This window comes from Pezoporus wallicus, unplaced genomic scaffold, assembly GCF_028554395.1.
Source record: "Pezoporus wallicus isolate ANWC-B61680 ecotype Strahan unplaced genomic scaffold, APGP_CSIRO_Pwel_v1 contig_4758, whole genome shotgun sequence".
Taxonomy (NCBI): Eukaryota; Metazoa; Chordata; class Aves; order Psittaciformes; family Psittacidae; genus Pezoporus; species Pezoporus wallicus.
This window is the reverse complement of record NW_026641872.1, coordinates 348,535-355,353: the sequence shown is the minus strand read 5'-3', so window position 1 is coordinate 355,353 and position 6,819 is coordinate 348,535.

Below are 6,819 nucleotides of genomic sequence, written 5' to 3'. Positions count from 1 at the left end.
CTTAGTATCCAGATTTTCTTAAAGAGAAGTGATGTTTTCCTATATCCATATTAAATCTTTTTTACTTAGCTAAGTCACATTTAAGGAACTAATATAATTATCTTTAATACTGCCTGTCAGTCTTTCTTTAAAGCTTTATTTTCTCTAGTATTTTTTTTTCAAATTGTATTTATTTATTTCATTCTATTTATTTATTTACTTATTTATTTAATGTTATCATAGTAGTCCTCCATATGTGGGGTTTTCTGAAATGCCAATCCACCACTTTGGGGAGAGTGTGAAAACATTTTTCCCATTACCATTTAGGAATCATTAGGAAAAAAATCATAAAATTACCTGAATAGTTTAAATTAGCAAGCTTAACATGCTTTGAAATCTTCCTATTAAGGCACAAAATAACAGGTTAAAAATATAAGGTGTAAAGTGTGGCCTTTTATCTAGTCATCTTGTATGATGAGTATTATTTATCATGTATGGCAACAGAAATACTGTTAAATTGTTTTTCATTGTAAACCAAACTGAAAGCTGTCTGGGGCCAATGAAAGCCTTTTATTTGACTTTGATTTGTCCACGATGAGGCTTTGAAAGATGAAAATCAGGTACATAATAGTTAAGTCAAAGTTACTCAAAGGTACTCTGCAAATGTAAAAATGCATGAGAGAAAAAATAAGGGAAGAAAATTGTTCCATTATGGCTGTAAGGAAACCACTGACATTTGCATGCTTACTTAGACAACCGTAATATCTTCTTGACAGTTTCAGTATTCAGTTTCATAAGGTTTTTGCTTTCATATAAGAATTTCAATGCCTTTATAAGAGAGTATACTGGTCATCAGGTACTGAGGTGCAGCTCATCCATATAATTGGAAACTTGAAGCAGTTTTATTAAAGAATATGTTCTTACTGAAGAAGACCAGTGCACTGGAGTTAAATCCAACCTTAAGACTTAGGAAGTAGGTTTGTAAGATACTGGCTCTCTGCTGTCCCTCCAAGTGTAATTACACATACCTTTATTTGCGTGCAAAGATGATCATGCTGAGTCAAACTAAAGATTTATCTAGCATAACATCCTGTCTCTGAAGTGGGAAAGAAAAAGAGCTAAGGGAAAGAATATACAAAATTGGCAAATATTGATTCTCAGGTTCTGGGAGCTAGTGGTTTAAGAAGTGTATTTAAGCCCTTTTTTCCCAGTTTTGTCTTCTAAAACCTTTCATAAGATTTATTTTTTATAATTAAAGACACACTGCATGATTTTTCCTCTGTTTTTAACTTCTTGCATGATAAAACAGTGATGTTCTGATGCATACAATTAATCAAACTTTATACTAATATGCAGATGTTAGCATTTGGAAATGTTCATGCGGATGTATGTGTGTGGAAGCTTGGGCCAATTCCCCATTGGAAACCACGCTCTAATGTACATTTCTAAGTGACTCATTAATTTTAAATTCAGATATACATTAAAAAGAGAATATTTATTAGCAGCATCATTATGTCACTGTTCTACAGAAACTGACCAAAATGGTGATGATACCTTGGGAAGTGACATAAGCAGTCATGGCTATTTTTTCATGAGATATATGGGTGTTACTTGAATTACATGAGTGAGAACTATGTGTGTATATTGAGAGGGAAATAAATCAGACTGAAAAGTATCAAGAGTGCACAGGTGTTCCTACTTTTAATTTTTTCACATTAAATTGTGCATTTGTGATTTCCCCATGTATTTGTATCCTTTAGAGCTTTCAGCAGAACATTTTTTTTTGCACACTAAATCCTCACAGGCATTTGTAATAACTTGATTCTTTGGTAAATACCCTATATTTGAAAAGAAAAAAGTAGAAAAAAAAAATAAAGAGAAAGAGAAAAAAAAAGAGAAAGATGGAAAAAGGAGAAGGAAATGGAAAAGTGAAAGAAAAAGGGAAAAAAGAAAAGGAAAAGGAAAAGGAAAAAAAGGAAAAGGAAAAGAAGGAAAAAGCAAGAGGCAATTATGTGGAGCCATCTAGGAACAAATGTTGGATTTCATTGTAAAAAGCTGCAACATTTTATGGGAAAGTGTTCTCTATGTTTTATAGGCTATATAACTTCTTTCCTCTGACCGAATAAGATTTCAAAACAGAAATTTGACTCTATTCTGCCATGCAGTTATTCAGATTCTTTGATATTGCTCAGCCTCCATTCAACCCTGGAAATTAAGACAAGATCTCCAATTTTCAGATTTCTTTTCTGCATGAAATTTTTATTATCTGAACCTTCCAACCTATGTGTGCAATGAAAACACATTCATACCATCTCAGATGCTCTCATGTCATCTAGAGGAAAAATGAGAGTCTATCTAGTTTATTTTAAGAAGTCTGTGACCCTCACAAATATTATATTTTCTTCTTTATATCTAACCAGAATTCTGAAAAGTTTGTTTTCTTAATTCAAAGATTTTCAAATATCACTAGTCTTACTGGGAGGCTTGGGGGGGAGGGGGGGGGGAGAAGAGGGGGGGGGGGTCAGTGTGAGCAGACTGTATAGAGCAAGAATGAAGGAGATAACCTGGACTAGTTTAGAGGATGAAGTTATGACCTAGAATGGGGAACCTCAAAAGATGTTTAACAGCAGCTGGGACAATGAGATATATCAAGAAATGCCTAGTTTGCTCAGAATGCAGTCTACCGTTTCTGCAACTGTTGTAGTTAGTCTTACCTGCAACTTTCTCTGCTAGCGTATGTGAAATGATGTAACAATTGTTCTGACCTGCCAAATGTTGATATTGGCTCCTTTATCACTACCTCAGGCAGCAGATGTGCAGAAGCTTCTTGTCTTAATTTTAAAAATCCTTCAAAAACTCTCATCTTTCCTTCAGTATCAGAAAATAATTTGATTTACGTATCACAGGCCTCTGACCTTCCAAATATTCCTTGCTGACTGAATTTTGAAACAAGTGTGCTGATAGTCATTCCTTAGCAGTGCAAGCATATTTTCATTTCACAATTTTGCCCATATCGTAGTTAACAGGAAAAATGCAGCATCATAAGTCTTTGACATATGGCAGAATTCGCATTTCTTACTCTTTAAATCAAGCTTGAAAGTATTGCCTAAAGATATGATTTCTTAGAAGTAGGATTTTTGATACATTTCCATTTGAGATGATGCTGGTGGATCATTTTAAATCTTAATTTAACAATGCTTTATTGTGGCATAATTAATTTTTTTTTAAATACTAATCTTCATGTGAAAGTTATATTTATACTTCTATACAATTGCTTATTATAAGATTTTCATACTAATATTGCAATTAAAAAGAGGTAAACCCTGATAGGTCAGTAAAACTGAATAGAAAATACTACATATCTTAAATAAACAGAATCTCATACTGGGCTTCCACCTTCAACACATACACTGCATTTTTTAACAGTTCTATTAACTTGTTAAATATGAAAAAGAATTCACATACAAGAAAAAAAATTCTGTCATATTTGTACAGTGTTTACTTAGAACTGTGTATCCTCTGAAAGTTGTTAAATAGGTAACTGGCAAAACACATTTCAAGCAACTTGTCAGTACTACAGCACTGAATTTTAGAGTACCAATGTTAAATTCATAACTTAAGAAATGGAGAACAATTTTTATTTCTATTAATATAAAATACAAGTAGATGATTTAAGAGTCACCAACTAGTTCTTAGATAATTCTTAAACGTTACTATTTATTAGATTTCATAATTTCAAAATTTATCTAGAATATAATAAAACTTCCCTTGCTAATCAGTTACTGTAAAAAAATAAAGACTAGAGGAAGTTTGAAAATTATAGGAAATCATAGAAATCTAGGCTGTTGATTTTCTATCAAAGCCAACATCATAAGCAACATTACAGCCATTTTGTTGTTTTAGTTTCACTGATTGTATGGTGCAATTAGAAATAAATGAAGTCTACTAATGGACAATTGGAGCAAATTATCTGGAAAAGCAAAGTAGATAAATATTAGAACAAAACAATATTTTCATTCATTACTTCAACCTATGGCCTTATATCTGTGACAATTATATCCTTCCTCTGTAATCCATATTTGTACAACCAAAAGATGGCAGTGCTTCATCAACAATCCCTACAAAGTTTAAGTTTATTCTTAGGTTATCATTTAGGATATGTAAAAGCTTTAAGAAAATACACAGTTTTACAAGATATCCAGTCTGTCTCTCTCTCATAAAATTTCAAAGCAAATGAAAGGGTTTTAAGGTGTTTTGGCTCTCTGACATCTTATAAAGCTTTCTTAATTAATATTCTCTGTCTCACTTATCAAACAAGATTTTTTAGAATACTTAATAAATATAAAACAAGTAAGTTTCTACTGTTTTTCAGATTTAACAGATTTATGCAATTCTGTATCTGGCAGTGACTCATCATCATAGCTTTATAGACTTTCCTCAAACTCATGATATTATACCTGATATTGGAGCCTTAAACATTTTAAATAAGATGAAAGACAGAAGTTTAAAACTGTGTACGAAGAGAGTGATACAGTTTGTAGTTTTTTCCATTATATTCACATATAAAAGCCAACATTTTTTTTTCATAAAAAACAAGTATCATGTATCATGTTTCTGCTTGTGCTTTTTCCATATTGCTTTTTCCTCACAACACTTTTTTTTTCATGAAACAGCTCTGTCTCATACATATTTGGGCAGATTCTATGCTAGTGTTGCTCAGCATGTCTATGTCATAAATACGGAACAGATCTATACTATTTACCATGATCCTAGATTTTCTTTATTTTTTTTTCACAGAGATACACTCTATGTAAAACATATTCCTGTTGCAAAGAAAATAGTAGAATATCAAGTTATATACTTGCAAACTATTGAAGCCGTGTTGGAATCAACTAAGTGATTCTGCTCTAATTAATTTATAAGAAAAGGATTATATTTACTTTTGTTCAGTAGTGTTTCCTGTTCTTCTGGTTTTGTTTGAAAGTTAATTCAGCCCTCTATACTTCATTTATTCTTAATTAAAATTAAAATAATTTAAAGTAAGATAAGACTTGCACTCTCAGCAAGTTTCCCAATGACACCAGACTGTATGGCTCGGTTGATACGCTGGAGGGAAGGGATGCCATCCAGAGGGACCTTGACACCCTTGTGAGGTGGGCTGATGCCAACCTCATGAGGTTTAACCATGACAAGTGCAAGGTCCTACACCTGGGTCAGGACAGTCCCAGGCACAGCTACAGGTTGGGCAGAGAAGAGATTCAGAGCAGTCCTGCGGAGAAGGATTTGGGGGTGTTGGTTGATGAGAAAATGAACATCAGCCGGCAGTGTGCACTTGCAGCCCAGAAAGCCAACCGTATCCTGGGCTACATCAAAAGGAGAGTGACCAGCAGGTCGAAGGAGGTGATCCTGCCCCTCTACTCTGCTCTTGTGAGACCTCACTTCGAGTATTGTGTGCAGTTCTGGTGTCCTCAACATAAAAAGGACATGGAACTGTTGGAACAAGTCCAGAGGAGGGCCACAAGGATGATCAGGGGGCTGGAGCACCTCCCGTATGAAGACAGGCTGATTAAGTTGGGGCTGTTCAGCCTGGAGGAGAGAAAGCTGCGTGGAGACCTCATAGCAGCCTTCCAGTATCTGAAGGGGGCCTATAGGGATGCTGGGGAGGGACTCTTCATTAGAGACTGTAGTGACAGGACAAGGGGTAATGGGTTAAAACTCAAACAGGGGAAGTTTAGGTTGGGTATAAGAAGGTAATTCTTTCCTGTTAGGGTGGTGAGGCACTGGAATGGGTTGCCCAAGGAGGTTGTGAATGCTCCGTCCCTGGCAGTGTTCAAGGCCAGGTTGGACGAGGCCTTGGGTGATATGATTTAGCGTAAGGTGTCCCTGCCCATGGCAGGGGGGTTGGAACTAGATGATCTTAAGGTCCTTTCCAAACCTAACGATTCTATGATTCTAAGACACAAATATACAGACAGACAGAAATGTAAATAGGCATGAAAACTGAATCTACATATTATGAATAATGTTTTATGTATTTCAACATCAGTACAATTTTATTTTTTTTTTATTGCGATCTCAGGTCTACATTTTAGAAACTAAGTAATCTAGCCTAATATTCATCATCTGTTAATATCCTTAAGAAAGATGTATATAAACATAGAATTACCAGATTTCTTATTCCTTAAAGGTGAAGCAGGTTTGTGTGTTTTTTTTTTTAAACTGATAACCCAGAAATGCTCGATGGACTGGATATAAGAACAATATGTCCCTAATCCTAGCTATAAATTCAACTTCTTGAACAGATACACATCTCATTTTTTTGGTAATGTGACTTTATGCATGATGGGGCATGTGTCGTGGCTTAAGATATCCATAATGCAGTATCCAGAAGGTACTAAAATAGTATTTTTGAATAAAAGTTAGTTTTATACCAGCTCACCTGCCAGTTTCTGGCAGCTTACTTGGTTAGCTATTGTAGACAACATCTTTTGGTTGCATACCAACATTTATATTTGCTTCTCAGTGTATATTCATAGTAGAAGTGACTATTTCACATCATGCAACTCCCTGGGGTTTTGCCCGTTGTGCTTTTAACAAAAGTATGTATGCACATATAATTTCCATTAAACAATAGTTTATTCAGGACAAAGTAGCTTCCTCAAAAGAGAAATTTGGGTTGTGTCAAATCTATTCACAGTCTTCTGGGGAGGAAAAGAAAAATGGGTAGATTTGCAGACAGGAGAAAGAGAAGGAGTAAAAATACCTCTGTTTCTTCAACACCTGGTACTTAAAATGTTGCAGACTAATTCAGAAGTTCTTTTTCAGCCTGGGAAAATGTCA